Here is a 27,890-nt window from a genome sequence, read left to right as displayed (position 1 = left end):
CACCGCAGGAGAAATGCTAGCACAGGCTTCCAGTATCCGTAGTTTCAGGTGCTGCACATCTCGTATCTTCACAGCATAGACGATTGCCTTCAGATGACCCCAAAGATAAAAGTCTAAGGGGGTCAGATCGGGAGACCTTGGGGGCCATTCAACTGGCCCACGACGACCAATCCACTTTCCAGGAAACTGTTCATCTAGGAATGCTCGGACCTGACACCCATAATGTGGTGGTGCACCATCTTGCTGGAAAAACTCAGGGAACGTGCCAGCTTCAGTGCATAAAGAGGGAAACACATCATCATGTAGCAATTTTGCATATCCAGTGGCCTTGAGGTTTCCATTGATGAAGAATGGCCCCACTATCTTTGTACCCCATATACCACACCATACCATAATTTTTTTTGTTCCAACAGTCTTGGAGGGATCTATCCAATGTGGGTTAGTGTCAGACCAATAGCGGTGGTTTTGTTTGTTAACTTCACCATTCACATAAAAGTTTGCCTCATCACTGAACAAAATCTTCTACGTAAACTGAGGGTCCTGTTCCAATTTTTGTTTTGCCAATTCAGTGCGCCGATCTGGGTCATCCTCGTTGAGATGCATGCAATTTGCGGTCCCCAATGCATGGGCAAATTGCATGCACAGCACTCCAGCTGTGTTGAAACTACAACTCCCAGCATGCTCCATTCATTTCTATAGAGCTCTGAGAACAACCAAGCAAGTGTTCATCTTGGGGAGTTGCAGTTTTACCGCCGCTGGAGTTGCGGAGGTTCGCCATCACAGCCCTAAGCATATCGGCACCTGCAGATGCGTATTATATTATGTTGTTTACATGAAAACCGGAAAAGTTTATTACAGTAGCCAGATGGCGGTATTATTAATATGGAAAATGGATGCCTAGACATGCCTTCTATGGCACAGATTTTCGCCATGGATTTTCACGTTTTGCAGGGGGAAATTCATGGCAAATCTGTAAGAGGTTTTTGCTGCTGAGCGCTGGCGGTACAATCCGTGCCAGATTTTCACACATCTCATCTACACGCTGCAAGGAAATCTGAGGATAACTTGACGGAGCACATTTAATAAAGGACTTGCTACACTTTTAGACATAAAAAGTATCGCGAGTCCCCTTTTCTGTCCGGCAGTGTGACAGTATTGTGTCCCACAGTCGGTTTGGCGCTGTGTACGTCAGTGGTGTGTTTCGGGGCCATGCCGGGGTGCCCCAGCAATTTTACTTACGTTTAGTCCTGGAAGCGGTCAGGAACTGGCGTAGTTTTTACTCCAGGTGCACGGACTGCCACAGATGCGTCTAATTTATGACGAGGCGCCAAATTAGATGGATCTTATGGCAGTGCAGAGGGGAAAACTGAGACCGGCGTAAAAACCCGGTCTTGGTAAATGTGCCCTGACGTGTGGGAGCACATTTATTGAAGCGTTGGCGCCTGTTTTTAGTTTAAAAAATGCTGTTTTAGGCTACATGCACACGACCGTGCCATTTTTTTGCGGTCTGCAAACTGCGGATCCACAAAAAACGGAAGCCGCCCGTGTGCCTTCCAAAATTTGCGGAAGGGAACGGGCAGCCCATTGTAGACATGACTATTCTTGTCTGCAAAACGGACAAGAATAGGACATGTTCTATTTTTTTTTCCGGGGCCATGGAACTGAGCAACGGATGCGGACAGCACACGGAGTGCTGACAGCATCTTTTGCGGCCCCATTGAAGTGAATGGGTCCGCATCCGAGCCACAAAAACTGCGGCTCGAATGCGGACCAAAACAACGGTCGTGTGCATGAGGCCTTAGACAGCATTTTGCCACCTCTGAAAATTGCACCTGTTTTGGAGGTGGCAACTAGGGATGAGCGAATCGACTTCGGATGAAACATCCGAAGTCGATCCGTATAAGACTTCATTTCAATTTTGTACGGAGCGAGCGCTCAGTACAGTATTAAAATGTATTGGCTGTGACGAGCCGAAGTTAACCCGAGTTCAGGAAATGTTTTTTTGCAGTAGAAATCAATTTATGAAGTTATTGCGCGAAGTCTCGCGATACTTCACGACGTAATAACTTCGGCTCATCGGAGCCAATACATTCTAATACTGTACGGAGCGCTTGCCCCGTACAGTATTGAAATGAAGTTTTATGCGAACCAAAGCCACTTCTTCTAATAGATTCTATAAACTGAAGCCATGATGCCAATGTGAACAGAGCCTTAAAGGCTATGTAGACCTTTGAGGCCATTTTTTTTTTATATTGTGGCATTGAACTCATTTTGAACTGAAAATCATTTTTTCAATTGGTCTTTATTAAAAAAAAAATTTTTTTAGCCCTTTTCTCTATATGCAGCGTGCCAGGACCCCCTAAGGATTTTTTTTCGGGCGTGAGCATACTAGTGAATGAGGTGCCGAGGATAGTAGTACTCAAGGTTTTGTTGTCCCTTGGGGCCGGCGTGCAGTGGATGGGAGGACAGCACGAGATCTTCTGGGACACTTTCGGTTGCAGGGAACACCAGCCAGATGTTGGTTGAGGGGCCCTTGATGGTGATGATGTTTAGGGTGCTTTTCTAGGCTTGATCATGTCACGGCGGACAGGACATAGAAACACAGATAAATAAACAAACAAGTTTCTAGGCGAGAAGCTGGGGATCAAGGTCACCTCCTGATAAATCCCTACCAGCTCTCCCTAGACCGCTAAGCCCACGTTCAGACCCTTAAGGTGGGAATATCGTGTCCTCATGCCTGGGCTGAGAATACCCTAAAAATCCCTAAGATGATGAAAGGGGAATAGAGGCAACTTGCTCCCTCCGAACCTGGAGGGGCAGGCGTCTCTCTAACAGCCTAGACAGCAAACCACAAGAGAACAAAAACCAACTTATCTTTTGAGCAGGAACAGCCAATCCTTCCTTCCTTGCAAACACAGAGCCAGACAGAAGCTATAACCCGCAGGGAACACTGGGAGTGGGTGTGATTTAAACTGAAACCAACGACCCCACCCAGTGCACCTGAAGGGAGGCGGATCTAGCTTGACTCCAAAACAAAACAAAACAAAAGGCTAGACACGTGCTGCTAATCTGGCAGACCTCGGCACATAGCCTGAGCAGGGCATGACAGATCAGGGCCCAGAGGAACGTGAAGCAGCTACATGGTGAATTTGGCCTTTCTCCTTCCTCTATGGACTTGCTTCTTACTCTGACTACATTCTGCTCTAAGCTAGACACACCCCCACTATATATATTATGTGGTGCCAGCACCACCTAGGGGCGAATGGGTGAAATGACATTGCCAGCCTGATAATAGGAAATACCATACAATGGAATGACAGATGTTTGAAGCGTCCCTTTTACACACATACGTGGGATGCTGCATATACAATGTGTTATATGGGACGGCACGTTCCCTATCCAGTCAGGAGAAAGCCTCTTCAAGCTCAGATCATCCAGTTTCATACACATAGGCAAAACATCAATATTGTTTTCCACCAGATGTTCCTGTGGGATATCAGAAAATGATACTGATAGTGAAGCACTGTAATCCAATGCTACTGGCACTCGTATGATTATACTCACGAGTGCAAATGAACATGCAGGCACATCAAACAAATCCGGAGGCTTCGCTTTCCTTCCTTTCCTCTCTTTTATCCAGTGTAGCTGTATAAAATATTTAAATCGCTCCAATAGTGAAGCACCGCTTTAAAACCAGTATAAAAATTGATTTATTGTACTCACGAGCATAAAAGGGTTGCAGGCAATACATTAAAACCAATCCAACGATCCAAAAGCTTCATCAGGGGCCTCCGCATTTGTTTGATGTGCCTGCATGTTCATTTGCGCTCGTGAGTATAATCATACGAGTATCAGTAGCATTGGATTACAGTGCTTCACTATCAGTGCATTTTCTGATATCCCACAGGAACATCTGGTGGAAAACAATATTGGTGGGACCTGATGTTTTGCCTATGTGTATGAAAGTGGATGATCTGAGCTTGAAGAGGCTTTCTCCTGACTAGATAGGGAACGTGCCGTCCCATATAACGCATTGACTGAACTGTGAATTGTTCCCACTTCACCTTCTGGAGTCGCTGCGGTAAATCCTGGTAACAACAGACTGGAATTTTAAAGCTTTGTTTCCCTTTTCTCTACACAGCCTTGGGATTCTCTAGTAGCATTCTGTCTGTTTTTACTATGTTCCTTCAGGCAGCTCAGCTGATGGCTCCTTATGTCTGATCTCTGACCTCCTTAACGCTCATTATAGCTCAGTTCTTATCTTACGGATAAGAATGTGGCTTAGGCCTCATGCACACGACCGTTGTTTTATTCCGTGTCCGTTGTGCCGTTTTTCGTGATTTTCTGCGGACCCATTGACTTTCAATGGGTCCGTTGAAAACTCGGCTAATGCACCGTTTGTCATCCGCGTCCGTGATCCGTGGTTCCAGTCCATCAAAAAAATATAACCTGTCCTATTATTTTCACGGAAAACGGTTTGCGGACCCATTCAAGTCAACCGGAGGCACACAAGATTGTCCGCGCGTCCGCGTCCGTTTTTTTCCTATCATTTGCATGGAAAACCTGTCTTAGATTTTTTTTAACTTTCTTTCATGTCTGGTGATCCTCCAAAAATAAAGGAAGACACACGGAAACAAAAACGAAAAAAAAGATCATGGAACAATGGAACCCCATTTTGCGGAACGGAACACAACAACGGTCGTGTGCATCAGGCCTTAGGGTGCATTGACACCAACAGATTATATAACCAATATCTGTCCAATCAGACCAATAGTTGGTGTATATAACAAAAGATCTGAGTGTGTAAACGGCCATCTAACCAATGATTGGTCAGAAAATCTGTCAGATAATCTGTTGGTGTATATGGACCTTAAAATAAGTGTTTATGAGCTTTTGGTAATTTAGAGATGAGGTTATTAGATGACCGGTGCTCTATAAAATTTCCCTAACCTCGTCACTTCCGGCCACACCGGACATGACGTTCCCAGGTTTGGGAGGAGGTGTGTCGGGGGTGTGCCGCGCCGCACAGGCGCACCACGACGGGGTAGGGAAATTTCACAGCAGAGTTGATGAGAAGCAATGCGCTTGCGCCGTACTTCTCAGCAGGACACCGTCCGACACTGTGCATGCGCCGGGACCCTCAGCAGCATTACAGGGTAGGAAAAAATTATGGGCCAGTGCGCACGCTTGGCGGATAGGGAGATCTCTCATACCGAGCATGTGCAGTGTCGGCCGGTGTCCTGCTGAGAAGTACGGCGCAAGCGCATTGCTTCTCACCAACTCTGCTGTGAAATTTCCCTACCCCGTCGTTGTGCGCCTGCGCGGCGCGGCACACCTCCTTCCAAACCTGGCAACGTCATGTCCGGTGCGGCCGGAAGTGACGAGGGTAGGGAAATTTTATGGGTAGGGAAATTTTATAGAACACCGGCATAAAGCGAAAGTGAAAGTACCAGTCACACAGCTAGATAGATAGTTAACCCTTTGTGATGTGTAGGAAGGCGCAAGGGGCCGTTATTGATGAAAGGTATGTGTCACCGAGATTCCTGGCCTCAGTGAGGTAAGAGGTGTCATCGAGGAGTCAAAAAGTGAATGGGTCAGTCCGATAGTCTTAATACCCAAGCCGGACGGGACATTGCCATTCTGTAATGACTTCCGTAAACTGAATGAGGTGTCCAAGTTTGACGCATATCCCATGCCCCGAGTGGATGAGCTTATTGAGAAGTTGGGCCAAGCCTGGTATTTTTCTGTGTTGGACCTCACCAAAGGGTAATGGCAGGTACCCTGGACGGAAGCTGCCAAGGAAAAAACGGCTTTCATCACACCAGAGGGGCTGTATCAGTACAAGGTATTACCCTTTGGTCTACATGGCGCTCCCTCCACGTTTCAAAGGCTAATGGACATTGCACTCCATCCACATCGTCGGTACACTTCGGCGTACCTGGACGATATCGTTATCCATAGCACCGACTGGGAAAGTCACCTACCTAAAGTACAGGCTGCAGTGGACTCCCTTAGGAAGGCTGGCTTAACCGCTAACCCAAAAAAGTGCGTGATAGGGTTAGAAGAGACCAAGTACCTGGGGTATGTAATTGGGCGCAGAATTATTAAATCTCAGGTGAACAAAACTGAGGCAATTAGGAATTGGCCTCGACCTGTCACTACTCGGCAAGTAAAGTTGTTCCTGGGAATGGTGGGATACTAGAAACATAGAAACATAGAATGTGTCGGCAGATAAGAACCATTTGGCCCATCTAGTCTGCCCAATATACTGATACTATATGAGGTTTGTCCCCCACTTTGCTACAGTCGCCGCACCATTGACGGGCCTTTTGAAGGGACGCAAGTCAGTGACGGTTCAGTGAAATGAGCAGGCCGAAAAGGCTTTCTCTGCTTTAAAGTCGGCCCTGTGTGGGTCCCCGGTATTGTTGACGCCTGACTTCGAGAGGGAGTTTGTGGTACAGACCGATGCCTCTGAAGTAGACCTCGGAGCTGTACTCTCTCAGGACATCAATGGGAGGGAACAACCTGTTGTTTTCCTGAGCCGCAAACTTACCCCAGCCGAGACTAGGTACAGTATAGTGGATATAGAGTGCCTGGCAATCAAGTGGGCACTCGAGTCTCTCCTCTATTAACTGTTGGGGAGAAAGTTCCGTCTGGTGACCAACCACTCCCCTCCCAAGTGGATGAGCCAAGCCAAAGAGGAATGCTCGGGTCACCAAATGGTTCTTATCTTTACAAAACTTCAAGTTTTCTGTGGAACATAGGGCAGGCAGGTTACAGGAAAACGCAGATGCCCTGTCCCGGGTACACTGTCTGGCGGGTGTTCACCCCCTCAGTGTTGAACAAAGGGGGGAGGTATGTAGGAAGGTGCAAGGGGCCGTCATTGATGGAAGGTATGTGTCACTGAGATTCCTGGCCTTGGTGAGGTAAGAGCTGGTAGTTTTAAAGGGTTTCTACCACCACATTTTCACCTATTTAGCTGTCAGACACTTGCGATCTGCTAGTGTCTGCTCTACCTAACCATGCTATTGTAATCCCTTTCTGTGCAGCGGTTACCCTAAAAAACATAGTTTTATTGCTATGCTAATCAGCCTCTAGGTGCTATGGGGGCGTCTTTCAGCACCTAGAGGCTCCGTCCACTCACCATTTCTGCCGCCCAGCGCGCTCCAGCCCGCCCCTCTCCTCTAAATTGACAGCCTACTCGCGCCTGCGCCGTGTGCTTCCGTATTCGGCGCAGGCGCAGTGACTGTTGGACTGCTCCCTGCGCCGTAATCGGCGCAGGCGCAGTGAAGATGCCGGCGCAGGGAGACAGTCACTGCGCCTGCGCCGAATACATGCGCAGTAGGTATCGCGATGCCCTGCCAGGCAGAGGCGCACGGAGGGCGGGGTTATGAGCCGTTTAGGAGGTGCTGCCTGGGGCTCCGAGGATCGAGAGACCGCCCTGGGCACTTGAGAGGACTCATTAACATAACCTTATAAGTTCATTTTCGGCTAAAAGAAAAGTCAGTTTTCTACAACAAAGGTACAGTTTTTAAGTTCTGGGTGGATCATATAACCCTATTTGATCGGTCTAATATGCTGAAATTTGGTGACAGACTCCCTTTAAAGACTTTGTGATTGCCTCTATACTGCGTCCGCTAGCCTGTCTACCAGAGCAAAACCCCACAGATGGAACGGTTGAATATTTTTAATAAAGACCAATTGAAAAAATGTATTTTAGCCCAAAATTAGTCAAATGCAATCATAAAAAAAAAATTGCCCCTGAAGGTGTCCATAGCCTTTAAGCCAATCAGAATTCAGCTTTTATTTTCCCAACTACACATAAGATGGAGGCTGGATTCTGGTTGCCATGGGTGACAGGGCCTTTCTTTTTCTCAGCCAGCTCTCCTCCGGGGCCCCTGCAGAGCCATTTACCGTCCTCTTCTTGGGGGACGTCATAGCGTGAAGCTAATGACACTTTTTTCATGTCTCAAATACCGAGATTAGGTCTCCAGACGCCTCTAAGCTCAAGGAGATCATTGTCACAGGCCGTAATAATCTTCTTAGGAGGAGATATGATTGTTATTAAGTCCGGGGAAGAAAGTAGACATCATTAATTTCATTGTACAAATCACATTAAATTCGCCAGTCGAAAACTTCAGCCATTGTGTCCTGAAAGAGCAAAGTATGCGGGGAAAGCGCGACTTCATTACCACGAGGAGCGGCTTAATTGCATGTATTAGACGTACTCATTGTACTCATTATAATCTTAGACACAGCGCCTTTCAATGGTAATTGTTCTATTAATGGCCCCGGTTTATTAGGGCTTGAAATGGCCCCGAAAGCTCCATCTGGTGCAACGCCCCCAACGTCTGAGCCCCTGTTTAGGAGAAGGCATTGAGCGCAACTAATTATAAGTCAGGCGTTAATTAAATTTTAGATTAGAAATTCTAAAGGAGAGGTGTTCCAAGAATATTCTTAAAGGGGTTGTCCAGGATTAGAAAAACAGCCGAGGGCAGGATCCCCGCCCTCCAACTCATTCAGCAACATATGCACCAGAAGATGGGAACACATTAGACCAGAAATCCACCCAGAATATTTCTTTCTGGTGCACAAAATGCCCAACGATGTACTACAATTATTACCTCTTAAAGGGATCATCCCATGAAAGATTTTCAAATTTTTTTTTTTTTAAAACCAGCATCTGGACCTGAATACTTTTCTGTTCTTTATTTCTCTGTCCATCTCAGTAACCTCTCTGAGGGGGTCGCACATGCTCAGTTCCATCCATCAACTACCATCTACCATATCTAATGCTAGAAGCTGTGACAGTTGTAGGGAGAAAACTGCCCAAAAAAGGACACACCTCCTGAGCTGGGATACGGAGAGAGCTAGAGGAGAAAGGTCACACCCCTGAGCTGGGATAGGGAGAGAGCTAAAGCAGAAAGGTCACACCCCTGAGCTGGGATAGGGAGAGAGCTAAAGCAGAAAGGTCACACCCCTGAGCTGGGATAGGGAGAGAGCTAAAGCAGAAAGGTCACACCCCTGAGCTGCCAGCTTGAAATAAATCTAGCAGAGCAATTGGATCAATGAATGGGGAGATCTCTGGATCCATGTGAGGTAGAGGACTGGTTCTAGCTTTGTTAGGTCTCATGCACACAACTGTATTATTTGGTCTGTCTGTAATGCACATTTTTTTGGGGATCACACAAGGACCCATTCATTTCTATCATTTAAAAAAAAAAAAATTCCCTGTGTGCTGACCTTGTGAAGGCAGCCAGGCAGCAAACTACACTGCCTGTCCCAAAAAAAAAGTTGCCACCAAAAAAAAAGCCTTTAGCTTTGATTACGGCACGCATTCACCGTGGCATTGTTTCGATAAGCTTCTGCAATGTCACAAGATTTATTTCCATCCAGTGTTGCATAAATTTTTCACCAAGATCTTGCATTGATGATGGTGGAGTCTGACTGCTGCGCAAAGCCTTCTCCAGCACATCCCAAAGATTCTCAATGGGGTTAAGGTCTGGACTCTGTGGTGGCCAATCCATGTGTGACAATGATGTCTCATGCTCCCTGAACCATTCTCTCACAATTTGAGCCCGATGAATCCTGACATTGTCATCTTGGAATAGGCCCGTGCCATCAGGGAAGAAAAAATCCATTCATGGAATAACCTGGTCGTTCAGTACGTTCAGGTGGTCGCTGACCTCATTCTTGGAGCACATACTGTTACTAAACCTAGACCTGACCAACTGCAGCAACCCCAGATCATAGCACTGCCCCCACAGGCTTGTACAGGAGGCACTAGGCATGATGGGTGCATCACTTCATCTGCCTCTCTTCTTACCCTGATGCGCCCATCACTCTGGAACAGGGTAAATCTGGACTCATCAGACCCCATCACCTTCTTCCATTGCTCCAGAGTCCAATCTTTATGCTCCCTAGCAAACTGAAGCCTTTTTTTCTGGTTTCCTCACTGATTAGTGGTTTTCTTACGGCTACACAGCTGTTCAGTCCCAATCCCTTGAGTTCCCTTCGCATTGTGCGTGTGGAAATGCTCTTACTTCCACTATTAAACATAGCCCTGAGTTCTACTGTTGTTTTTCTTCGATTTGATTTCACCAAACGTTTAAGTGATCGCCGATCACGATCATTCAGGATTTTTTCCCCGCCATATTTCTTCCTCGAATACGATGGGTCCCAACTATCCTTCCAGTTTTTAATAATGCGTTTAACAGTTCTTATCCCAATTTTAGTAGTTTCTGCAATCTCCTTAGATGTTTTCTCTGCTTGATGCCAATGATTTGACCCTTCTCAAAAAGACTAACATCCTTTCTACGACCACGAGATGTTTCTTTCGACATGGTTGTTTAAGAAATGAGAAGTAACTCATTCAGAAGCACCAGTTGGGGTGAAATAACTTGTTGCCAGCTGAAAGATAATCGCCCATGCAGTAATTATCCAATAGGAGGCTCATAACTATTTGCTTAGTTAAATCCAGGTGGCGGCTTTTTTTTTTTGGACAGGCAGTGTATAAAATCTGTCCTATTGTTGTCCATTTTGCGAATAAGAATAGGCTTTTTTAAAGTGTGCCCTGTGAAAATTGCAGGATGCACATGGGCTGCATGCGTTTTTTGAGGATCCACGATTTGCGGACTGCAAAATGGATACAGTCATGTAGAGGAGGTCTTAGAGCTTGTCATGTACATATGATGTCTGATATAAGAAACACCCCTCTTAATGCATTACCCCCAAAAGTCTAACACCAGGGTAACACTATGATTGCCATAAATGTTAATTATTATATAAAAAAAAAGCTATCTTGTTTTATTTTTATTTTTTTAATTATAAGCCAAAAAATATTAAGAAAGCAAAAATGGGACACGTATACCAAGCTTGCCTGTTTTTGGCCATAAAATTAGACCGGCGTATTTCATTCATTTGTCTTTCTTTTGCAGAGCATTTATTAAAACTCGCACAGCAGTTGAATTAGACTCTGTGAATTTGTATTAGTCTGACCTCTGGTGGTTGTTTTTCAGTAGGACAGGTTCGTATTCGCTAAGACTGGTCTAATTTATTTGCACATGAAAAAAGTTTCATCTTTGCAGAGAAAAGTCTCCTGGAAAGTGCTACTTTTAATGCAAAACAAAGGGAACCTACATAAATAGGTTGGAAAAAAGTTGCAAAAGTTAAAAACCTTCTGAACAAGTCTAAAAAATGAAAATAGTCAAATGAGGCGCAAAAGCCTCCAAAACAGGTGCAATTTCAGTAGTAAATGTGACTAAGAAAATAAGACTGTCTAAAACAGCATTTTTAGACTAAAAACAGGCTCAAACCTAGTAAATGTGCCCAAATGTGTATAAAAATGTTGAAAAAAAGAAACCTGCATTGGTCATGAAAAATTTCCACTAGGGCCCAGTGGGTCAAGTTCCCTTTCTTTGCAGAGTTTTCTGATTTTATGTCAATAAAATCTAATTTTAAAAGCTCTGCTTGCTTTCAGTGAAAGGAAGCCTTTCCATTTACATTCAGCTGTTGAAAACGGAGTATTTATGCAGAGCTTACATCCTATACTTTGTTACAGTCATATTCAGGCAATGGCGTGGGAGCTCGAAAGATTGGACTCCAGGCTGCTACATTTTACCTGCACTGATACACTGTAGCAAACTATAAGGGCAGTAAAGCCTTTCAGTTTTAGGCCTCATGCACACGACCGTTGTGTGCATCCGCGGCCGTTGTTCCGTTTTCCGCTTTTTTCGCGGACCCATTGACTTTCAATGGGTCCGTGGAAAAATCGGAAAATGCACCGTTTGGCTTCCGCGTCCGTGATCCGTTTTTCCAGTCCGTGAAAAAAATATGACCTGTCCTATTTTTTTCACTGACAACGGTTCACGGACCCATTCAAGTCAATGGGTCCGTGAAAAATCACGGATGCACACAAGATAGTCATCCACGTCCGTGATCCGTGTCCGTTTTTCCCATCATTTTCATTGCAAACTTGACTTAGTTTTTCTTTTCTCTTTTCATGTCCGTGGATCCTCCAAAAATAGATCACGGAACAACGGAAATACGTTTTGCGGACCGCAAAAAAAAACGGTCGTGTGCATGAGGCCTTAACCAGTTTTCAGTCTCTAACTAAAATCCTGAATATTCCTATTGCCTGACATAAAGCTGAGATCCAGAAAATTAGGAGGAAACATTGCTTTATATAATTTTTTTATTTGGTAAACGGCAGGCACCGTGACCGAACCTAACAGATCCCATTTTAAGTCAATGCGGTCCGTCAGAAGCTGATCATGTCTGTCATTTTTGGTTTTCTGTTCCTGTGATGAAAAGTTGCAAAAGTTTATTAACTGACATAAAACCCCTTTAAGAGGCCGTCCTGCTATTAAATATCCCATTCATAATACATATCCTAAAACTGTAACAATGTGTCATTTATCTGCTGTTAAAACGTATCCAGTGACGTTATGGCTTACATACTATGTCGCCACCTGGTGTTCAAAGTGTATAACAATGGGCAGGTCCACCTAAAAGCTCATGCACACGACCGTATGTATTTTGCGGTCCGCAAAAAACAGACCTGCAAAAAATACGGATGACGTCCGTGTGCATTCCGTATTTTGCGGAACAGAACAGCCGGCCCCTAATAGAACAGTCCTATCCTTGTCCGTAATGCAGACAATAATAGGACGTGTTCTATTTTTTTGCGGAACGGAAATACAGACATACGAAAACGGAATGCACACGGAGTAACTTCCGATTTTTTTTGCGGAACGGAAATACAGACATACGGAAACGGAATGCACACGGAGTAACTTCCGATTTTTTTTGCGGACCCATTGAAGTAAATGGTTCCATATACAGTCCGCAAAAAAAAAAACTGAGCGGACATGGAAAGAAAATACGTTGGTGTGCATGAGTCCTAAGGGTCCATTCACACGTCTGCAAAATGGGTCCGCATCCGTTCCGCAATTTTGCAGAACAGTTGCGGACCCATTCATTTTCAATGGGGCCGGAATGTGCTGTCTGCATCCGCATTTGCGAATCCGCACTTCAGTTCCGCAAAAAAATAGAACATGTCCTATTTCTATGAGAGTGCCGGCGATGTGCGGTGTCCGTGTTTTGTCGGATCCGCAATTTGCGAATCTGCAAAACACATACGGATGTGTGAATGGACCCTTAAGTGAACGCATTGCACCCGCACTGAATCCGGACCCATTCATTTATATGGGGCTGTGCACATGAGCGGTGATTTTCACGCATCACTTGTGCGTTGCGTGAAAATCGTAGCAAGCTCCATTTTGTGCGTTTTTTACGCAACGCAGGCCCCATAGAAATGAATGGGGCTGCGTGAAAATCGCAAGCATCCGCAAGCACGTGCAGATGCGGTGCGATTTTCACGCACGGTTGCTAGGAGACGATCGGGATGGGGACCCGATCATTATTATTTTCCCTTATAACATGGTTATAAGGGAAAATAATAGCATTCTGAATACAGAATGCATAGTACAATAGCGCTGGAGGGGTTAAAAATAAATAAAATATAATTTAACTCACCTTAATCCACTTGTTCGCGCAGCCGGCATCTCTTCTGTCTTCATCTGTGAGGAAAAGGACCTTTGATGACGTCACTGTGATCATCACATGGTCCGTCACATGATCCATCACCATGGTAATGGACCATGTGATGAGCGCAGTGACGTCATCAAAGGTCCTATTCCTCACAGATGAAGACAGAAGAGATACCGGCTGCGCGAACAAGTGGATTAAGGTGAGTTAAATTATTTTTTATTTATTTTTAACCCCTCCGCTATTGCACTATGCATTCTGTATTCTAAATGCTATTATTTTCCCTTATAATATGTTATAAAGGAAAATAATACAATCTACACAACCTTGAACCCAAACCTGAACTGCAAAACGCATTGCACCCGCGCGTTAAAAACTGAACAACGGAACGCAATCGCAGTCAAAACTAACTGCAATTGCGTACCTACTCGCGCGGGTTTGCCGCAATGCATCTGAACCTAATCCGGACACGCTCGTGTGAAAGAGGCCTTAAGGGGATATTCTGGTAATTTGTTATTGAATGAATAAGGGCTCATTTACACAACCATATGAATGGGCCCGCGTCCATCCCACAACTTTGCGGAACCGTTCATTTCAATAGGGTCGCAAAAGAGGCGGACAGTACACCGTATGCTGTCCACATCGGTTGTTCCTGCAAAAAAGATAGAGCATATCTTATTCTTGTCTGCAATCGTGGACAAGAATAGGCATTTCTATCACAGCGCTGGCTGTGCGCTGGCTGCAAATTGCGGAACGCACACAGGCCGGTATCCGTGTTTTGCGTTCCCAGTGATATTACTGATGGCCGTGTTTGCACTGTGCATTCTCCATTCAATGCTCTGGGATTTCCAAAAACAGCCAAATGAACTCGCTCAGCTATTTCCAATACTCCCATAGCGTTGAATGGAGAGCAGGCAGCGCGTTCTCCTGTACTTCGTCGGTCCCGTCCACTTCCCAACCTCTGAGACCTGCTCCTATCTGACATATACTAGCAATGTCTGAGATGGGAATACCCCTTTAAGTTGCATTTCCAAAAATGATTCCGACCCGGAGAACACTACTGTGCATGTTGTTTCCATTGTATCAGGTCGGATTTGCAGTGATGACCATTGTGCCGTCATTCGTGTAATATTCAGTCAACCACTTCTCACCCAGGGACTCCTGACATGGACTCTGCATTAACACTTCGCACCCAAATCGGCGCCCGGGGCGTTTTAAATGCTCAGGCTGTAGAATTTCTAATGTAACCGGCTCGGCTGGAATCTCATCTGACGCGTAAACTTGTGACAAGAAGCTGTTACTGTGGGGGGAACCTTCATGGCAATGTTCAGACAATCAGCAAAGTGTAAAAACATCAGCAAAGCCTTAGCCCCGGGGCCGTGGTACGGTCACCCTCATAGTGAACCGGCGCGAGGAGCAGGAGGCCGCGGCACCTTAAACCACCGCCAGCCGCGGCACCAAGATAACAGGCTCATGGAGGCAGAAATAATTGTGTTTGCTTGAAGATGTCGTTGGGTTCAGCCTCCTACTTGTGATAATCGCAGGACGGGTTTTGGCTCCGTCAGCCGATAAGAAGGTGGCGGATGACGTTTTAGCTCCCACTGCCAAGAAAAGCATTTAAAATTTGGCTACACAAAATCTCAGAATTTTGAATTTTTATGTCTCTTTTCGTAAGAACTAAAGGAATGAATATAAGAAAAAGATAACGGCCCCATTATAATCTAATTCTTTATTAATCATATAGAATTAACGGCAACAATAAACATTACCTACAGAAAACTGCAGAAAATTTTTGACTTAGGCCTCCTGCACACGACCGTATGGCTTTTTCAGTGTTTTGCGGTCCGTTTTTTTCCCGTTGTGTTTCCGTTTCTGTTCCGTTTTTCCGTATGGCATATACAGTATACAGTAATTACATAGATAAAATTGGTCTGGGCATAACATTTTCAATAGATGGTTCCGCAAAAAACAGAACGGAAACGGAAGACATACGGATGTGTTCCGTTTTTTTGCGGACCCATTGACTTGAATGGAGCCACGGAACGTGATTTGCGGACATGTTCTATCTTTAAACGGAACGGAAAAACGGAAATACGCAAACGGAATGCATACGGAGTACGTTCCGTTTTTTTTTGTGGAACCATTGAAATGAATATACAGACCGTATACGGAACGCAAAAAACGGCCAGTAAACGGAGGGAAAAAAACGGTCGTGTGCAGGAGGCCTTAGTGCTTCAATTTCTCACCGTTTTCAATATGTCTACTTGCTGTCAGTGAAAAAGAACACTGAACAGACTTAGGCCTCATGCACACGCAATTTGCGGTCCCCAATGCACGGGCAGCGTCCGTGTGGCGGCTGGGACGGATCGAGACCCATTCAACTTGGGCGAGTCCGTGATCCGTCCGCACCGCAAAAAAATAGAATATGTTCCAGATTGCGGACCCATTCAAGTGATGCAGGGACCACATGGCCGGTGCCCGCATATTGCGGTCCGCAATACTGCCACAGCTGGGCAACGGCCGCGTCCATGAGGCCTTAGCTAGTTAGAGAACTTAGGGGCCGACCGGAGCCCTTGGAGCACCAGTTTCCAAAAACTGGCGTAAAATTTTTTAATTATCCCCAATGTGTGTGTGTGTAGATAGATATACGGATGTAGCAGGGTTAACACGCATGCTTTATGAGACGTGTTATCTAAACTAAATTCAACTAAATGCATTAAGCGATTGCTTTTCAATGGCTTTTGATAATGAGATGAGTTAAGAAATTGGAGTTATTAGTGTGTGTGTTACCCCTGCTACATCTGTATAATAAAAGGCATAATATATTGTATATTCACTTATTCAGTAATAAACTTGACATAAAACTGGTAAACGCCTTTAAGACTTTGTACTTTCGTGTTCATACTGTCGTCCTGAGCCTCGGTCGTGGGTTGTGTCACTTTCGGCAGTAGAATTAGCACAGTATGGAGCGGTGCTGCCGTCCAGATGAAAATAAACCATTAGGGACCATTTGGATACATGAAATGACCAATCTGTCAAAGCACCATGGCTTCCATTAAAGACGGATTCTGTTCCACTAGTGCGAGCATAACCTCACACTTCTTACAGCCCCTTTCACACGGGCGAGAATTCCGCGCGGGTGCAATGCGTGAGGTGAACGCATTGCACCCGCACTGGATCCCGACCCATTCACTTCTATGGGGCTGTGCAGATGAGCCGTGATTTTCACGCATCACTTGTGCGTTGTGTGAAAATCGCAGCATGCTCTATAGTGTGCGTTTTTCACGCAACGCAGGCCCCATAGAAGTGAATGGTGCTGCTTGAAAATCGCAAGCAAGTGTGGATGCGGTGCGATTTTCACGCATTGTTGCTAGGAGACGATCGGGATGGGGACCCAATGTTTAGTATTTTCCCTTATAACATGGTATTCAGAATGCTATTATTTTCCCTTACAACCATGCTATAAGGGAAAATAATAAAATCGACACAACCCCGATCCCAAACCCGAACTTCTGTGAAGAAGTCCGGGTTCTGGTCTGGGTACCAAACATTCCGATTTTTCTCACGCGCGTGCAAAACGTATTAAAACGCTTTGCACTTGCGCGGAAAAATCGTGCATTTTCCCGCAACGCACCCGCATCTTTTCCGGCAACGCCTCCGGCCAAAGAGGGATACAATGTATCAATACCAGACAATTAACAATAGTTTCATTCTGTGCATCCACAACATCACAAGTCTCTGCCCTGTATTTATATTTAGCTACAATGTATCAGTTCCATAGTGGAAGTTACACTTGTGTGGAATCCTCTGCATGCCTCGGCTCCATAAGGGCTTGTACACAAGAGCAGCTCCACGTATTACAGCTCCTGAGTCTGTGGGGTTCTATTGCTCCCCCCAATAAGCCATCTTTTATGTCTTTTTATATAAAGAGTTGTTTTTTTTTATTTGCTTTTACTACAACAACAAAAAAAGTATTAATATTAGTGTGCCTTACATGCTGTCTGCTCAAGAGTATTATTGGGGCAATGCTTCTAGGGCAGGATCTGGGTCTTCAGCACATGCAAAACAACAACTCCAAGCATGCTGGGTGTGGTAGTTTCGTAAGCCACAAGGTTGGAAATATCTTTTCTGGGATACTCCATTTGCCATTATTTGATATTTTACAAATATGGTTTGTATTTTGCCCCCAAATCTACTACTGGAGTTCATACTAAAACCAGAGATAGGACTATGGGAAAATGTATGCTTTTTCTCTTCCTTGCACAAACAAAGTATCTATTCAGCCCTGATATTTTGCAACCATTTATCATTATAGATAAAATGTACCAGTCTGCAGGTTTCAGGTCATGCTGGGAGGTGTAGTTACACAACAGCTGGTTAGCCACAGGTTGGGGACCACTGCCCTTAAAAGATTAAATAGAAATTCCTCTTCTGCATACCGTATAGTCATATCCATGACAGAGCAGACACTTCAGAAACTGAGCTCATTTAATATTTACTGGCATCAGAGCCGGTGCCCGGGTCATTTATGTTTCACAGATTTGCAAGTCTTCTTCATTGTTATGTCTAATCTGACACTGGGAATCACTGCTAATTAGTGCAGCCAGATTACTGCTCGCGCCGACAGACTTCTTCTCATTCCCCGTCATTATACACCGATTTTTTATAAAGGCTTCACAGGCTTGTTAGGGCAAAGTAAAAATAAAGCACAGAGGACGGCCCATGGGCACACGAAAGAGCCATGCTATTATTCTCTAGGACAAATTGCTGTTTGCTTCTAAAATATTCATCAAAGAAACAAAACACTTTATAGTAATGGTGTAAAATGTGCATAATCAGTGAGATTCGCAAAAATATCAGCCTCTGCATAGTTAGTTATCTTAATACAGTAACAAAAAACATAAAAGATCATGGGTTGTTTCACAAACAGTGCCACTCCTGTTTAGTGGCTGTGCCTGGTATTGCAGCTCAGCCTTTTTCAAGTAAATGAGCTGCAATATGAGAAACAGCTACTAGACAAGAGCTGTTCTGTGTCAGGCCCATCTACCATCCACAAGGTGGCTTCCAAAAGACAGGACCTACACTACCGGACTTGCCTCTCCTGGGCCTTTGGCCTACAAAGTTCAGGGCAATGTAGAATCCAGCTGTATTATACTCTGATTTAAATCCCTGAGCTGATGGTCAGGAGTGCACGGTCCAAATGGAGGCAGCCACTCCGCCAAATATACAATGCAAAAAACAAAGTTCGATCAGCACCACAGAACAACACGAAATTAAGTACAGTGCACAAGAGCGCTGCTGCAGTCCAAAAGCTAAGAAACACTATAAGCAGCAGCACACTGCTCCATGCACAAAGACACATGCAAACACTGGAAACATGGATACATCTGAACTGCATTACTGCTATCCTTACTATATGGAAATTAGAAGCTAATTGATTAAAATTGTGTCTGGCCCATCTACCAGCAACAAGGTGACTTTCACCAGACGGGACCTACAGGGCTTTTAATCAGAGTATATTGAACTGGTCTGATAGTGCAGGTCCCGTCTGTTAGAAGTCACCTTGTCAATGGTAGATGGGCCAGACACAATTTTGATAAAAATGTGCACAAAGAGCTTCTAATTTTCATATAGTAAGGATAACAGTAATGCCGTTTATCCATGTTTCCAGTGTCTGCATGAGTCTGCACATGGAGCGGTGTGCTGCCACTCCATATAGTCTTTGCTTTTGCTTTGCAGCGGTGGTAGCACCTGGACTTTGTCAGAAGGGGTGACAGGTCTTCTTTAACAACTGGAACCTCACTTTTCTCTTGGGGAGATTGGTTCTCCTTGCAGACACCCAGCTCTTGTAGGGAGTCTTAGTGTCCAGCTCCACAGTGACAGGTGTCGCTTGACAAGGAAGTTTCGCAACATTTTATGTAATGAATTTCAATGGTGTCACTATGGGATATGCTACATGCTGCGTAAAATCCATCTAAGTCATATTTATCTGCGCCTGTCATGCTGCAATCGCAACATGTGGCGCTTTGCATTATGACACTATCGAAATACGTTATATCAAATGTTGTGGTGCAACACGTGCTCACGTAGGACTCTTTCCCATGAACAATACGGATTCTGTCAGGGTGCGTTCAGGGAAACTCGCACAATTTTGCAAGCAAGTTCAGTCAGTTTTGTCTGCAATTGCGTTCAGTGGTTCTGTTTTTTCTGAGCAGGTGCAATCAGTTTTTATGCGTTTTTCATGCAATTGAAAAAAAAACCAGAAGATTTACAAACAACATCTCCTAGAAACCATCAGTGAAAAACGTCTTACATCTGGACTGCATCCAGGTTACATCTGGATGCAATGCGTTTTTCACTGAAGACTCCCCCCCCATCTCACTACAGGTCCAGGGCTGCGTGAGAAACACAGAATATAGAACATGCTGCGATTCTCACAACGCAAAAAAAAAAAAAACGCTCATGTACACAGACCCATTGAAATGAAAGGGTCAGGATTCAGTGCGGGTGCTATGCCTTCACTTCACGCATCGCACCCGTGCGGAAAACTCGCCCGTGTGAAAGGGGTTTTACAAGCAATTCGACTTGGGAAAACATTTATATACGCTTTCCCCAAGAAGGAAGAAAACGGTCTTTCTATTGGTGCCCACAGGTAGCTTCACTCTAACTTAAGTTGCCTTGAAACATAACGGCGACATCAGTCGACCGCAGTTCGCTCCTCCGTAAACAGTTCACGAACCCTTGCATGCTGCCCCATCTTGTTGGGAAAAGCAGGACACTTTTTCTTCTGCGGCGTCACTGCTGAAGGTCTGCACGCAGTATCAGCCAGCATAAACCAACGTGCCCAAAGATGCCTAGACGTCAACGGGGACCTCTTGTGGGCAGGGGCGGACTGGGAACTTAAAGTGACCCTGGAAAAAATACGAAAAGTGGCCCAGTTTTGTGGTTGGGTCCGAATTGATGGAAGGCAGGGCCAGCAATACCATACTCTGGCACATTATACCGCCCCAACAGAGCCAAATACCACATAATACTGTCAGCGGCACAAAATACATCCCCAAAAGCTTCCACTGGCCGGCCCCCTGGGCATAGGTCCAGCGGGAAATTTCCCTGTAAGGTCTATGGCCAATCCGCCCTGCTTGTGGGTAATAAAAAACAAAACATCCACTTGCCGGTTCATCGCTGGAGTCGGGCTACTATTTCGTGGGCCACCCTGTATTACATGGCAGCCAGTCAGTGAATTCCTGACCATGTAGTGCATGGACAAGCCAGGTCTCCCAGAGCAGCTCTTTACTCTGGAGAGCATTACAGGAGACCCTCCTCTAGGGATCAGCAACCTTCGGCACTCCAGATGCTGTGAAACTACAACTCCCAGCATGCAAACCGGAGGTTGCCGATCCCTGCTCTAGGATGTCCTGATAGGGAATTTGGATAGGGGTGGTCTACATGACATAATCCCTTAAGGCCTCTTTCACACGGGCGTTGCGGGAAAAGGTGCGGGTGCGTTGCGGGAACATGCACGATTTTTCCGCGTGGGTGCAAAACATTGTAATGCGTTTTGCACTCGCGTGAGAAAAATCGCGCATGTTTGGTACCCAAACCCGAACTTCTTCACAGAAGTTCGGGCTTGGGATCGGTGTTCTGTAGATTGTATTATTTTCCCTTATAACATGGTTATAAGGGAAAATAATAGCATTCCGAATACAGAATGCATAGTAAAACAGCGCTGGAGGGGTTAAAAAAAATTAATTTAAACTCACCTTAGTCCACTTGATCGCGCAGCCCGGCTTCTCTTCTGTCTCCTTCTTTGCTGATAGCAGGAAAAGGACCTGTGGTGATGTCACTCCGGTCATCACATGGTCCATCACATGATCCATCACCATGGTAAAAGATCATGTGATGGATCATGTGATGACCGGAGTGACGTCACCACAGGTCCTTTTCCTGCACACAGCAAAGAAGAAGACAGACGGAGATGACGGCTGCACGATCAAGTGGATTAAGGTGAGTTTAATTATTTTTATTAATTTTTTTAACCCCTCCAGCGCTAGTTTACTATGCATTCTGTATTCAGAATGCAAGGGAAAATAATAATGATCGGGTCTCCATCCCGATCGTCTCCTAGCAACCGTGCATGAAAATCGCACCGCATCCGCACTTGCTTGCGGATGCTTGCGATTTTCACGCAACCCAATTATTTCTATAGGGCCTGCGTTACGTGAAAAACGCACAAAGAGGAGCATGCTGCGATTTTCACGCAACGCACAAGTGATACGTGAAAATCACTGCTCGTGTGCACAGCCCCATAGAAATGAATGGGTCCGGATTCAGTGCGGGTGCCATGCGTTCAACTCACGCATCGCATCCGCGCGGAATACTCGCCCGTGTGAAAGGGGCCTTAAAGCTTAACTTGTTTTTCCTTAGGCCCCTTTCACACGAGCGAGTTTTCTGTGCGGGTGCAATGCGTGACGTGAACGCATAGCACCCGCACTAAATCTGACCCGTTCAATTTGTGCACATGAGCCATATTTTTCACGCATCACTTCTGCGTTGCGTGAAAATCGCAGCAGGTTCTATATTCTGCATTTTTTTTTCCCCACGCAGCCCTGGCTTCATAGAAGTGAATGGGGCTGCGTGAAAAACGCATTGCATCCGCAAACGCAAGTGCGGGTGCGATGCGTTTTTCACTGATGGTTGCTAAGAGATGTTGTTGGTAAACCTTTCGTTTTTTATCACGCATCAATGCGCATTGCACCCGCGCGAAAAAAACTAAACAACTGAACGCAATCGCGGACCAAACTTACTGAACTTGCTTGCAAAATGGTGCGAGTTTCGCTGAACGCATCCGTCACGCTCGTGTGAAAGAAGCCTTACCCTGGAGGAACTGATTTGTTTTCATCGTTTTCATTTACAGAGAACCCGTTTTGATGCCGGCAACGACTTATCCTTTTGACTCTTTTGCTTTTTTCCTGCTCTTATGTCAATAATGTAGTTACCGATATAATAGTACAAGAAAAATCCTGTTTATTGTTGCATATAAACAACAAAAAATCTCCAGTTTGTACGACCAGAACAATGGCAGCTGCTGCTCTACGTCTTGCTGCCGGTTACGCTCTGCAAACTTAATGGCGCTGTTTGTCAGTGCGCTAAGTGCACATTAACTATAATTTCAGTCCCACAGCCCTTGATTTTCAGTAAACTGAGACATTCTCCTTCTCCACATTTTTCCCTGATTTATTTTATTTTTATCTCAGTACTCAGTAATGAGTTACCATCCACTGCTCCAGCAAAGTATTCAAAAGCATGGTATTAAAATGCAATTTGAAATGAATTAGTTCACCCCGAAGAGGAATCCGCTGAGGACTTGTTACGGCTGCAACAAATAGAAGCAATCACCATAATATCCACGAAACGGGTTTTTATCATAAAATCTACTCATCACTCTGCCGATTACCAAAGATTACAGTCAAATGTCAGAGATTTAAAAACTTTAAAAACCAATAAAAAAAATATATATTTCTGCTTAATTTAATGAACAGCTTAAAGGGGGTGCACTTTGACCAAAATGTACCGTTTACTGGTAAGAAATTGTCATAAAAAAGAAAAAGAATTCAGTCATGTGGATGATGACGATCGTGCGGCTGGGCACGTAAAAAAAGGGGCAGTCTAGAATTAGATTCACATGGCCATTTTCTTTCAAAAACAACACCACACCTCTCTACTGGTTGTGCGTGGTATTGCAGCTCAGCCCCATTTACTTTAAAGGGGTATTCCGGTTGTTTCAAGTTATCCCCTATCCACACACAAAAATACGTACATTTTTGTAATCTCATACGCTTTGCTGGTACTGTAATGCGCTGCGGAAACATGCATATTCCACAACATGTGCAAGTAGCCTAAGGCCCCTTGCAGACGAGCGTGTCCGGATTAGGTCCGGATGCGTTGCGTCTGCGATCAGGGAAAATAGTTTTGCACGCGCGTGATAAAAAACTGACTGTGGTACCCAGACCTGGACCCGAACTTCTTCACTGAAGTTCGGGTTTGGGTTAGGTTTTCTGTAGATTTTAATATTTTCCCTTATAACATGGTCATAAGGGAAAATAAAAGCATTCTTAATACAGAATGCTTAGTAAAATGTAGATTGAGGGGTTAAAAAAAAAATAAAACATAACTCACCTCATCCAATTGATCGAGCAGCCGGCATCGTCTTCTTGCTTCTTCTTTCAGGACCTGCAAAAGGACCTTTGGTGATGTAATCATCCATCTTCATTCAGAAGGACCTGCGCTGAGTGCGATTACATCACCAAAGGTCCTTTTGCAGGTCCTGAATAAAGAAGCAAGAAGACGATGCCGGCTGCTCGATCAATTGGATAAGGTGAGTTATTTTTATTAATTTTTTTAACCCCTCAATGTACAACATGAAAATCACCGCTCATGTGCACAGCCCCATAGAAATGAATGGGTCCGGATTCAGTGCGGGTGCAATGTGTTCACCTCACGCATCGCATCCGCGCGGAATACTCGCCCGTGTGAAAGGGGCCTAAGGGTGCTTTCACATGTCTTTTTTTTTGTGGTTTTTTTCTGCACTTTTACTTTTTTTGCTGTAAAAATGCTAACTTTACATTTTAGCTGGAGGTCTATGGGAAACATGAAATGCAGGTCACACCATCGGGTTTTAGCTCCTGGTGATTTTCTTCATTAGGTGGTGTTTTTGGCTTCTTTTCAAAAATGCAGCATGCTGGAGCTCTCAGCATCTTTTCAGGCATTTTCTATTTTCGTACTCTATAGAGCAGGGATGCCCAACCTGCGGCCCTCCAGCTGTTCCAAAACCACAACTCCCAGTATGCCTGGACATCCTACAGCTAATAGGGCACGCTGGGAGTTGTAGTTTTGCAACAGCTGGAGGGCCGCAGGTTGGGCATCCCTGCTATAGAGGAAAACATCATGTAGGAACTGCTAGTGGTGAGACACATAAAGAAAAAAACTGACATAAAAATGTAGCAGAAACCACAGGTAGCGAAAAATAAAAAAAATAAAGTGGTTATTCTGGGAGTTTTTAATGGTAAAAAAAATGCCAAAGCCAAATTTATTTGTGCAAGAGCCCTTAGGCTACATTTACACACAAAATGGCCAAAAAGTGGGGCACACTGTCTATTTTTCATAGCCATTTTTAAACCATTGGTGCTTCCATTTTTTTGTCCGTCTGTCCATTTTTTATGGCCGTTTTGCATCTATTTTTAATGGCAATTAAAAACGGATGCTTTTCATTGGGTTTTTAGGTTTAAACCCCACTCCCTGCAGTGTCCCCAGTATATATATATTTACCCCCGCCCCCATAGTGCCCCAGGATAAATACTGCACCCCTTTGTGCCTCCTGTAGTTATAATGGCCTCCAGTTGTGCCCCCATTATTGTCTCGCAGTAGTTATAATAACCGCCAAGTTGTGCCCCAATACAGATAGAAAGGCCTCCATATGTAATGCCCCCACCCTCTCTCCATGCCAGATAGTTACAACTAGCGTTGAGCAAACTGAAATATGATACATTCGATTCGCCGCAAAGCCGAATTTCCTCGTGCTTCGCGGTAGTGAATCATTTTAACCTGAAATACTGTAAAAAAAAAAAAAAAAAAAATCATACTTACCCGATCCATTTGCTCACAACGGGCCGGCCACCGCCATCTTGCGTTAAGAACTTGCAAAAAATCCAGTGCACAGTGACGTATAACGTCATCATGGGCCGTGCAACATTTTGTGACCAGATCTTCAAGCAAGATGGCGGCAAATGGATTGGGTAAGTATGATTTTTTATTTTTTTTTATTTTAATCAGATACCGCAATCATGTGTGAACGCAGCATCTGAGGGGTGCAATGACGGGGGGCGGAGCAATTGCCGCTCTCTATCATTGTGCCCACTACTTACATAGAGATGTACTTCGTCATACTTAGAATTAATTCGTCACAAAGCAAATTTTATTGCCAAATTTGGCGAAGCAACCAACATTAAAAAGCCAACATAGAAAAAAATAATTAAAAAAAAGCTCAACTCCTCCACTTGGACGCGCACTCTTTGAACCCTCGCTATTCACCAGATGCAGCAGGACCTGATTTTCCTAGCGTCGTGATGTCACAAAAACACTATGCTATACCACGTTGTCGGACGAGGCGGAAAAAGTATCTAAAAATGTCTAAAACAGTTAATAAATGTGGTGCAAGAGATGTACGCCAGTTCTGCTCTGTCACGTTTTCAAAAAGTAAATCTGACGCATTGGGTTCAAACTCCTGTCCCCAGACCTGACTGTGATATTCCCTGCCCTGCGGAGGGGACATGAGGGCCACCAGGGTCAAAAGCATAATAAACAATAATAATAGTTGTAATAAAAAAGCTGTAAAACCAGAGCCTGACGACATATACTCCACATTTCCAGTTTCCACACCAGTGAAGCGTCTCCGCAGACTGGGATTAGATTTATTTTCTACCCCCTTCGCTCCACTGGCTGAATGTGTTCTGCATTGGCTGCTCCACCACTAATCCCAACCAGGAACGCCTGTCGGCTTTCTAGATATTTTATTTTTTAAGTTTATTAATTTGTGTGACTGCTTGTGCGAGGAATTGGGCAGAAAGCCTTGAGATGGCTGGAAAGCTGGAAAACAGACAAGATGAACCGTGACCTCGCAGAACTTCACCAAGGTGGAAATGAGTTCTTCAGAGCTGCCTTGTGGGGCTTTAATAACCTATCCCACTGAAAGCGTTTTATCTTCACGCTGGGCGCTGCCAACTCTGCTCCTGCGTGCCGCCTCTCCGGCTGTGACAACTAAAATCTAAATGGACGTGCTGTAAAACTCCCAAAAGACATCTAAAGAAGTAAAAAGAATTCTTCATTTGTATCAGTGTCTCCAGTTCCCAAGTGTTCGTGCCCACTTCACGGCAGGTGAATGCCTCCAAAACCATGTCTGGTTGGAGCGACCTTCTGAATGATGTTTGCAGCACAATTTTACTGATTACCGCAGTTTTTTTCTACAATTGTTAATGTTTTGCGGGTAAAAATCATGTCGCCATTAAACAAGCTATTTTGAAACTTCTTGTGGGTGCGGATTCAAGCAGCCAGGTATCAGTATTCTGGAAGACGTAGCCGGTTGCGAATAACTAGTGAGCTGGTTCACCTGCATCTATGATATTACTAATTCATCGGTAGTTGATGGGATCTTACCTCATCAGTGGGTTGAGCCAAATGTGGGTGTTGGGCCCTATGCAGGGGGCTCTCTAGTTCAGATCTGTACAAATCACTGAAGGTATATCTATGGTAACAAAAAAAGGAGCAAAAATACCCCAAAACCTGCAGCTGCATCCCCCTCCTCCCCCTGCAGCTCGTCTTCTGTTCCCTGTATGTTTCCTTCACATGCTGAGGATTTTGTTTCGGCAACTGAAAATCATTTCAATTCATTTGAATGGGGCACAGGCTCGGACTGGACCTCAGGGGTATAGGTGATTCCCCCGGTGGGCCCCTGAGCAAGGTGGGCCCCTAGTCTCCCACCCCCTGCACAAGTGGCACATAAAAAAGTAGACTTACTGCACTACATACACATATTCAATGTCCAGCACCTCAACCAGCCTGTGTTAATATAAAAAACTCTTAAAGAAACTCCCAGTTTATTATTCTAGACCTGATCAGAGCTGAGATGACTTCTAGGTGGAGAGGAAAGCCACCAGTGTCCTCTTCTCCCCAGGACCTACCTTCTCAAAGTCACTGCAGGGACCCCCATATTCAATCATCTGGTAGCATCTTGCTGCTGTGTGAGCAGGTAATATCTGACTGTATCCGCACAGTGGGCCCCAAAATACATTTTACTGGTGGGCCCTAGGCACTCAGGTCCGACACTGATGGGGCAGCAAGCGCATGGATTTCTGCAAACCCCATTCATGTGAATGGAACTGATTTTCAGTCTCAGAAAATTGTGCAAAAAAATCAAAATCCGAAATCCACTGCAACAAAATCCACAGGATGTAAAGACACTACAGATGAGCGAAGTTTTAAAAAAATTGGATTTGGCTACTTCGCCGAATTTTACAAAGAAATTTGCTTCGTAACGAATTACTTCATCACAACGCACATTTTTTTGTAAGTAGCGGGTGCAATGACAAGGAGCTGCGATAGCGCCGCCCCCGTCATTATACCCCTCAGATGCCTCGTTCATGCACGATCGCATCTCAGTGTAAAATTAACATAATTATTTTTTTTTAATCAAACTTACTGCTTCCATTTGCTTGCGACGGGCCGGCCGCCGCCATCTTGCTTGAAAATCTGGCGTGAAATCTTGCACGGCCCGAGATGACGTCATCACG

At 44.9% G+C, this 27,890-nt stretch overlaps 1 protein-coding gene across 1 annotated transcript in view; it reads left to right on the top strand.

The window, feature by feature from the left end:
* Positions 1-27,890, top strand: part of THSD7B (thrombospondin type 1 domain containing 7B) — a 594,761-nt gene that overhangs the window by 343,108 nt on the left and 223,763 nt on the right.

The sequence above is a fragment of the Bufo bufo genome, chromosome 7, assembly GCF_905171765.1.
Source record: "Bufo bufo chromosome 7, aBufBuf1.1, whole genome shotgun sequence".
NCBI classification, from domain to species: Eukaryota; Metazoa; Chordata; class Amphibia; order Anura; family Bufonidae; genus Bufo; species Bufo bufo.
This window is presented reverse-complemented; position numbering and strand designations above follow the sequence as displayed.